The sequence below is a fragment of the Bos indicus genome, chromosome 12 (genome assembly GCF_029378745.1).
Source record: "Bos indicus isolate NIAB-ARS_2022 breed Sahiwal x Tharparkar chromosome 12, NIAB-ARS_B.indTharparkar_mat_pri_1.0, whole genome shotgun sequence".
In the NCBI taxonomy this organism is placed as follows: Eukaryota; Metazoa; Chordata; class Mammalia; order Artiodactyla; family Bovidae; genus Bos; species Bos indicus.
Genome location: NC_091771.1, coordinates 48,739,698 through 48,748,837, shown reverse-complemented (window position 1 = coordinate 48,748,837; position 9,140 = coordinate 48,739,698). Strand labels below are relative to the sequence as shown.

At 41.0% G+C, this 9,140-nt stretch overlaps 1 protein-coding gene across 17 annotated transcripts in view; it reads left to right on the top strand.

The window, feature by feature from the left end:
* KLF12 (KLF transcription factor 12) overlaps positions 1–9,140 on the top strand; it is a 567,887-nt gene that overhangs the window by 137,061 nt on the left and 421,686 nt on the right. For 3 of the 17 annotated variants that reach the window (XM_070800617.1, XM_070800608.1, XM_070800625.1), the window contains exon 2: positions 6,663–6,831. The exons of the other annotated variants lie outside the window; for them this stretch is intronic. The gene's annotated coding sequence lies outside the window, so the exon portion shown is untranslated. The remainder of the gene's footprint in view (positions 1–6,662; positions 6,832–9,140) is intronic. 17 annotated transcript variants of the gene reach the window in all.

Here is a 9,140-nt window from a genome sequence, read left to right as displayed (position 1 = left end):
GTGAGGAAGGGTGTTGGGGGAGAGAGGGAGGGAGAGAGGGAAGGAAAGTGTGTGTATAAGTCAGAGATCTGGGGGAACTTGATTGCCATATATTTTTTACTCTTTGACCATGCCCTGGGGCATGTGGGATCTTCGTTCCCCAACCAGGGTTTGAACCTGCGGCCCCTACATTGGACACATGAAGTCTTAACCACTGGACCAGCAGGAAAGTTCCTTATTGCCGTATCTTTGATGTTGGATTTCTTTTTCATGAAGTTGAGCTGCAGGTGTTGGTGATTTTGAAGGGTTTTAGGAAATCACAGTTGTGCTGTCACTTGAAGTACTACAGTTCCTGTCTCCCCACTCATCCAAATGTTAGCCCCATTTACCCACTGCTTGCATTTGAGAATAAGTCAGCACTTTAACGTGAATACTCAAGGTCAGTTCCGTTTGATAAATATTTATCAGTCATCTCCTGTGCACAGCATTCACAAGGATACATTCTTGACCTGGGTGGGACAAAGCCTTATCCTTAAGTAAAATACATCCATATTAAATACTCAGGTGAGTAACTACACTGCAAGGCATATGAATGGTAGAAGATACTGTGGGAGTTCAGAAGTGGTAGAGAATTAGGACATAATTTGTTTGAGGAAGTGGCTTTCAAGAGAAGTTATGAACGTGGGATTTCTATTAGAGATATTTGAGATAGAAGGAACCAGAGGTGCTTGGGAGGAAAGGTGTGCGTAAGTGGTTGAATATGGTTGTTGGTTCAGATCTGTACCTGGTGGGGAATAATTTTTGAGATGTGGTTTGGGGTTGTAGTGTGAATTTTATTCATTGCCAGCACTGTGGAAATTGTTGTGACAGTGAGAATGGAAAAGAAAGGAATCAATTTAAGATCCCTTTTCTTAGGATGCATAGGGCTTGATGACTAATAGAATGGGAAAGATATGGGTGGAGGAGGAGGGTTAAGGTTGATGTCAAGCTTCTAAGGTCAAAGAGACTTGGGAGGATGAATGGAGATCAGAAGAGATGGTTCTCTCAGACGGTATAGAGTCTGCCTGCAATGCTGGAGATCCTTGGGTTCAATCCCTGGGTTGGGAAGATCCCCTGGAGAAGGGAATGGCAACCCACTCCAATATTCTTGCCTGGAGAATTCCATGGATAGAGGAGTCTGGCCAGGCTACAGTCTATGGAGTCGCGAAGAGTCAGATGCTGACTGGGTGACGAACACTTGAAATTTTCACTTTCACTAGCCTGCTTTGCTGAGCAAGGATTATTTCTATATTCACTAGAAACATTTTTTGACCACCTCAGCTGTGGAAAACCTGAATCAAACAACTGACTGTTTAAAGGGTGTGTGTTTAAGGAGTGGGGACAGCTCCATAACGGAATTGTGGAGAAAATACCTCTTCATAACAACAGCTTTGTTATGTAGCACATTCAGTGTGTCTGGATGAGGTATTCTAAGAGCCTCTTGTTCAGTCTTAAGTGGTTTGAAAATAAAGGAGAGAAGTTGTAGGCATACTTATGTTGGCACTGAGTTTGTAGGACTGGACTCCACTTCATTTCTGAAACTGTTTTTGGCTTGATGGTGGCTCCTGAGGTCTCTGCCATCCAGTGTCCCAGTCCGGGACTGCAGATGTTCAGTGCAGACACTTGGAGCATCAGATCTCAGGATCGGTGGGTGGTCTGAGTGTGCAGTCCTGTATTTTATGCACAGGTGGCATCGAGCATACCTTTCTTCCTTGGCAATGCTCTCCATGATGGCACAAATCCTGTCTGCTTTAGATGACTATTGAATTTTAGCACTTGGCAGCATGCCTGATACATGGTAGACTCATAAAAACAGAAGTGAAGTGGTGATGAGTTGTTCCCATATCCTGTGGCAGATTAAGTTTGCAAATATGATATTCTGATGGCTGTTTGTTAGGGAACGTGTGAACTAAGGAACCTGTAGGTCTGATTTGCCCTTTATCGATTTCAGTATGTGATACCTGTAGTTGGATTATTTCAACCTGAATATCTGTTTAACACTATACTTGATTTTTGACATTCATGGGTTCCCCCCACCCCACAATTGTAATTAGGTTTTTATTGGTCCTATATACTTACGAATATATTTTTGGTCAGCTTACAAGTTGCCAAAAGACAAAGATGACCCTTCCTGGATTCTTATTGGGCTTGCATTGAATTTATACAACATAGTTTTGGAGAGAAAGTACATTTAAAAAAAATACTTTCAGTGTCATAACTTGGTCTCTTCAGTCATTTGTTTAGGTCTGTTTAGTGTTTTTTGATAATTTTTTAGATAAAATATATTTTACTCAACAGGGAAAGGGTAAAAATTCTGTAACACAGTAAGTCTTATTAATTTTGCCTGCATATCTTCTTTTTCTAATTTTATTGAGATATACTTATACAGTGCTGTATAAATCTGTGTAGAGCATAATGGTTTGACTTTGCATACATTATGAAATGATTGTTATAAGTTTAGTTACTATCCATCATCACACGGATACAATAAGAAATAGCTCCCCACACCCAAAAAAAAAGTGTTTTTTTTTTTTTTTCCTTGTAATGATAGCTCTTAGGATTTGCTCTACTGAGTTTTTGAACAAGCCATCCTGTGTACTTTATAAATTGACTATAAGGTACTGTTTTGTGTTGATTTATGGACGATACGTCACATGCAAAAGGTTTCAGTTCAGTCGCTCAGTTGTGTCCAACTCTTTGTGGCCCCATGAATCGCAGCATGCCAGGCCTCCCTGTCCATCACCATCTCCCGGAGTTCACTCAAACTCATGTCCATCGAGTTGGTGATGCCATCCAGCCCTTCTCTTCCTGCCCCCAATTCCTCCCAGCATCAGAATCTTTTCCAATGAGTGAACTCTTCGCATGAGGTGGTCGAAGTACTGGAGTTTCAGCTTCAGCGTCATTCCTTCCAAAGAACACGCAGGGCTGATGATCTCTAGAATGGACTGGTTGGATCTCCTTGCAGTCCAAGGGACTCTCAAGAGTCTTCTCCAACACCACAGTTCAAAAGCATCAGTTCTTCGGCACTCAGCCTTCTTCACAGTCCAACTCTCGCATCCATACGTGACTACTGGAAAAAACCATAGCCTTGACTAGACGGACCTTTGTTGGCAAAGTAACATCTCTGCTTTTCAATATGCTGTCTAGGTTGGTCATAACTTTGCTTCCAAGGAGTAAGCGTCTTTTAATTTCATGGCTGCAGTCACCATCTGCAGTGATTTTGGAGCCCCCCAAAATAAAGTCCGACACTGTTTCCACTGTTTCCCCATCTATTTCCCGTGAAGTGATGGGACCAGATGCCATGATCTTCGTTTTCTGAATGTTGAGCTTGAAGCCAACTTTTTCAGTGTCCTCTTTCACTTTCATCAAGAAAGGTTTGGGACAATACGCATGGTAGTGTGTGCAAGTCAAATTCTGTGTGGTCAGCATGGCCATCTTTGCTTCCACTCTTAGTCCAGTGATCTTTCAAGCTGAGGCTAGAGATATTTGTAACATTTCCATTTTTCTCTTAATTGCATTAAGTTTTTGAAAGTTAATATTACTAAATATTACTAAAGCTAATATTTCTAAATAATAGTCCTTTATTTTGTTTTGTCCTTTTTCCAAAAGGAATATTTTTTTTTGTAGTAAATCTTTAATAAGATGAAAGCACAGGAATGGCATTATTTCTTTATTTTAAAATGTCTTACAAAATTATGTTTTCTTGTGTAACATGTTCCAGGTATGATATTAGAAGTATGAGGGAACCCAAAGATTTTACCAGGCCAACTTGTCAGAGGGACTCATAAATTAAAATTATGACATTGACATATTGTTAATTGATAATCAGATTCAAGGAGACAGTACTTCTTAAAGAGCTTATTTCTTTAAAGCGAAATTGTTTGCTTTCACGAAACTTTTCCAGGAAGGCATGTAACATGAAAAGTGAATTCATAGCTATTTTGAAAATAGTAATCTGCATTTTAATAATATGAAGCATTTTTTTCCTGGGAGGTTATCACCCCTCAGTTTTACACGTTTTACATTATGCTGTAAATCTTATTTGAATAATTTTAACATTTCCAAAACATAGTTCAGAAAGCCATTTAAAAGAAACAGAGTGTTTGAAGTTAGACACAACCTTCTTTCTTAGTTAAGCAGTCAGCTTGTTTTACCTGAATATTTATTTGCTCTTAAGTCAGAAATACCTTGAGCAAAAACTATTCTCTGGGTTAAGATTTTTAATGATGTGAACCTTAGGTTAATAGGGCTCTTTTATTCTGGTCATCTGTTTTGTGAATGGAGTGGTGATTGGCAAGTGCATTTACTTTCATATAAAGCTTGAATGATGTGGACCGACTGGAGACCCTTACATGACCTCTCCATGTGGAGTTGCGTTGTACCTTCTCTTCCCTTCTTACATTGCTTTCCTGGGAGATGACCAGCTGTGAGTTTCTCAAGATCAAAGGTGATATCATTTCTGTGTCTATAGCCCCGGTATGTCCAGCAGGGCCAAGCAATAGTATGTGCTTAATAAATGTGGGTTGAATGAGTACAACTAATTGTATGTTTTAATATGTATAGCAGACATTGTTTGCTACTGACAAATTTTCTTTCTGAAACATTTTATTTTTAAATAATTAGAGGTTATTTAAGTGGGCACAGGAATTTTGCCCACTATGCTCCTGAGATACAAGGGAGATCTGGAACTCCTTTATCCTGTTACCCCTGATGGTAATATTTTGTGTGACTGTTGTGCAAAATCAAAGCCAAAAGATTGATCCAATCTTCTAGGCTTATTCAAATTTTGCTAGTTTCACATGTACTTAATGTGTGTGCTTGTATGTACAGTTCTGCATGGTTTTGTCACCTGTGCAGATTTATTTAACCACTGTCACAGGCAGAAGGCTTCCCCGTGCTGCCCTTTGATTGCTCACCCCGCCCCCTCCACACAATAGGCTTTTAATAGTGCTGACTCTGCTTGGCTGTTGCTTCTACATTATTTATGACATATAACAGAATGATGTTTCTGTTCTCTATGTCTGCCTCTCCATTGCTGCCCTGCAAATAGGTTTATCACTACCATTGTTCTGGATTCTATATATGTGGGTTAATATGTTATTTGTTTTTCTCTTTCTGACTTCACTTTGTATAATAGGCTCTAGGTTCATCCACCTCGTTAGAACTGACTCAAATGCATTTCTTTTTATAGCTGAGTAATGTAGAAAGTGCTTCCCTGGTAGTTCAGCTGCAAAAGAATGCAATTCCTACATTGCAGTTTGCCTGTAATGCAGGAGACCCTGGTTCCATTCCTGGTTTGGAAGATCCCCTGGAGAAGAGATAGGCTACCCACTTCAGTATTCATGGCCTTCCCTAGTGGCTCAGGTGGTAAAGAATCCACCTGCAATCCAGGAGACTTGGGTTTGATCCCTGCTTGGGAAGATCCCCTGGAGGCGGGCATGGCAACCCATTCCAGTATTCTTGCCTGGAGAATCCCCATGGATAGAGGAGCCTGACGGGCTACAGTCCATGGGGTCACAAAGAGTAGGATACGACTGAGTGACTAAGCACAGCACAATCAAGAAAAGGGCTTCCCTGGTGGCTCAGATGGAACATCAGTGATAGGATTCGTGGCTGTTCCCCACTCTAAAGGTCATTTCTCACCCACAAACAGTTTGTGTATTTCCTATTTTAAAGAAACATTATCTTAAAGTTGGCTTCTGCAAAGTAGGGAATTGTCAACACGGATAATGAGAGTCCACTCCTGTTAGTTGGAATTTAGAGACCACGTAGTATAGGCATTATCCAGAAAATGCATGAGGTTGCAAAACATAAATTTAATGCTAAAAATGGGGACCCAGTGTTAATGAGTTAGATGTTGACAAATGAATCTTAGGAAATTATCTTAAGCGTAATAAATTGATTCAGTCTTGCATGCCCTGAATGGGTGTGTCTAGCGGGTTTTAATTGGTGTGACCACGGATGCTTTGCGCATGGTGGAGGCTGTAAGGATGGATGTATACAGTAGGCTTAGTGTGTCTCAGTGTGTGACTTTACATGTTAAAAGGGAATTCATCCCTTGGAGTGAATATAGCAGCCTGAGTTGCACATACAACCACCCATATTTAGATAAGTACAGAGGAAGCTTTTCGTATGGAAGGGGAAAAACTGTTGCTTGTGGAAATTTTTGCTTTAGGAAGTAGTTTGGAGTTTTGAAAATGAATCTCTTTTACTCTCAAGTTCTACAGATCCTATTTGTATCTCTTGTTTGGGTATGAGAGAGAAGGTGGTGTGTCTCTCCCTTCTCTCATCTGCTTATTCTTTTACTTTCATTATGCTGGAAGGTGGGCTTGCGTGGTGGCTCAGCAGTAAAGAATCTGCCTACTGGTGCAGAATATGCGGGTTCCATCCCTGGATTCGGAAGATCCCCTGGAGAAGGGAATGGTTACCCACTCCAGTATTCTTGCCTGGAGAGTTCCACGGACACAGGAGCCTGGCGGGCTTACAGTCCATGGTGTCACAAAGAGTTGGACACAATTGAGCAACTTAGAGAGATGCTGGAAGGCACGGTGGTGAAAGTGATTTGGGAATTTCATCATTGGAAGTGAAGGAACTTCCCCTGCTGACTCTGCTTCTTGCCTTTCTTCCTTTCCTGCATCCTCCAGCCTCTCTCAGACTGCCTGCTGGGCCAGAAGCTGTTGTGAAAAAAACTTTTGTAAAGAAAGCATCCAGGTGACACTCCCTAAACCTTGAGAAAAGCACTGCCGCCTCCTCGAGTTGAGAAACCTCGGCCTGTCTTGGGAACATCGGGTCCCTGTTGGGCGTGGAATGCAGGTTTGTGTGTACACTCTGAGCGGGTGTGGGAGCCTGCCGGTGGGCGTGGGGACACCATGTCTGGGTTAGTGTCAGGCTAAGCCTTTAAAAATAGCTTGTTTTTCATTTCTGGAATATAGCCTTCCTGTTCCAGTTTATTAACTCTCAATTTTTAAACTCTTATACCAGGTGCTGTGGGAAGTTAACAAAAAAGTCTTTATCTTGAGGAACTCACAATCTCTTCAGAGGATTTATTTACTAGTGGGAGACAAAAGAGATTTACCAGGAGTGCAAAATAACAGGCCATGAACTTATTTTAAGTGCTGAGAGGATACATTGTTAGCCTGATAGAAGTGGTCTGGGTGCAGTCTGTGAAGAGTAGAGTGTGTGGGTATCCAGACGGTTCACAAGGAGTGAAGGACTGCTGGGTAGTGAAGAAGAGGGTACTTGAAAGGCAGGTTTTGAATGTGACTCATGTGTGCACTGGGGTGGGGGTGGGTTGGAGTTCTGAGTTCAAGTCCTTCCACTGACTAGTTTTGTTAATTCAAGTTGAGTTCCTTCCATGACTATATAATCCCTGTTGTTGATTTAAAAAAATTGCACAACCTAAATGTCAAGAATTACGTTTTATTTGGTGGGTGAAACTGAGGACTTAAGCCCAGGATGCAGCACCTCAGATGGCTCTGAGGGACTGCTCTGAACAGGCAGGGAGGGGAGCTGGGGCTGTATAGGAGTTTCAGCCACAAAGACCAGGTGGTCAGAACATCAAAAGATTGTTGTTGTTCGGTCGCTAAGTCGTGTCCGACTCTTTGTGACCCCATGGACTGTAGCATGCCAACCCTCCTTGTCTTTTATTATTTCTTGGCGTCTGCTCAAGTTCATGTCCATTGAGTTGGTGATGCTTTCTAACCATCTCATCCTCTGCTGCCCTCATCTTCTTTTACCCTCAGTCTTTCCCAGCATCAGGGTCTTCTCCAATGAGTTGGCTCTTCACAACAAAGATTAGGTAGTCAGAACATCAAAAGATGACTGTTACTTAAAACCAGACATCTCAAGTTAAAGAGTTTAGTACTTTTCTTTGTATGGGAAAATGCCAGGAGTCTGGGCTCACTGAAGTCATTCCTTTGGTGGGCACCTCAGCTCTCTGGGGGCCAGTATCCTGTACTTTCTCATCCTGTGTCCCCTCAGGATGTACCATCGGGGTGGCTACAACAGTTGTACTGATGGATAGCGGGCATCTCATTTCAATCCTGAGTTCCCTCAAGGCTCACCTCTGGAGACACTGTAGTGTGATGGCTTGATGGCTGCAGCAGCCTTTGTTTATTGATATGGCAGGAAGTATTTTTCATTCATACAGTAAAACTATGAATACTAAATAATGTTTATAAAAAAGCTCTATAAGCTGCAAAACTGTACACAGATTTGAATCCTTATCCTTTGAATACCAGTCTTAGAAATACATTTTTAAATTTCTTTTTTATACACTTTAAAAAATGCAGAGTGTAGAAAGGACACTGTTTACCTATGTATAAGAGCATGAAATGGAACTGAAATAACCCTAATTCAGCAGATCGTTTTAGGATGAAACATATATCCCCCTTTCAACTCGTAAGGGATGAATTTTTCGAATGATTGTGATTCTCTTCAGCTTTTCTAAAAATGTGTGAGGGAAAGATGGATTACTTCCAGAGAAGGACTGTGGCCCAGCTTTTTGTTTGGCTTCAATCTGACTTTATATTTTTCTTTGAAAAACAAACAAGTGGCAACAAACAAGACGAAAAGCTGTATTGGAAACTTCCGTTCCTTCCTGGAGGACCTGTTTATATGTCAGCTGCTGCAGTGGGGATCAAAAATACTCACCATCTCTGCCATGATTCAAGTAATCAAATTAATAAAAATAAATGTATTCTTCCAGCTGAGATCCACTGTAGAATCAAGGGGGAAAGTCTGCCTGCTTTATACGCAGCACCTGTGAGCCTGTTTTCCCTGAGGAAGTAATTTGAGTACAGATTTGAAGTAAGCTGTGGGATAAACAGGCCTGGAGAGCAGAACAGAAGTCTACGGATTGAGATAAAAATTAATTGCTAAAACTATGAAGCCGCTGTATATGATTTGCTTTTTTATAATATTCTTCCATGGAAGCTTAGATAAAGCTGCTTCTGTATCTTCCTTACTACAGTGGTTTGGCTAAGCATTATGCTTTGTTCGACCTGAGATATTTTCAGAAATAATTCTCTAAGATTTCAAATACATCTTTCTCATACTTTGCTTCATAAAACTGAATCAGAGTAATGTATAATGTATAATAAAAGTACTAAAGTAAGATTCAG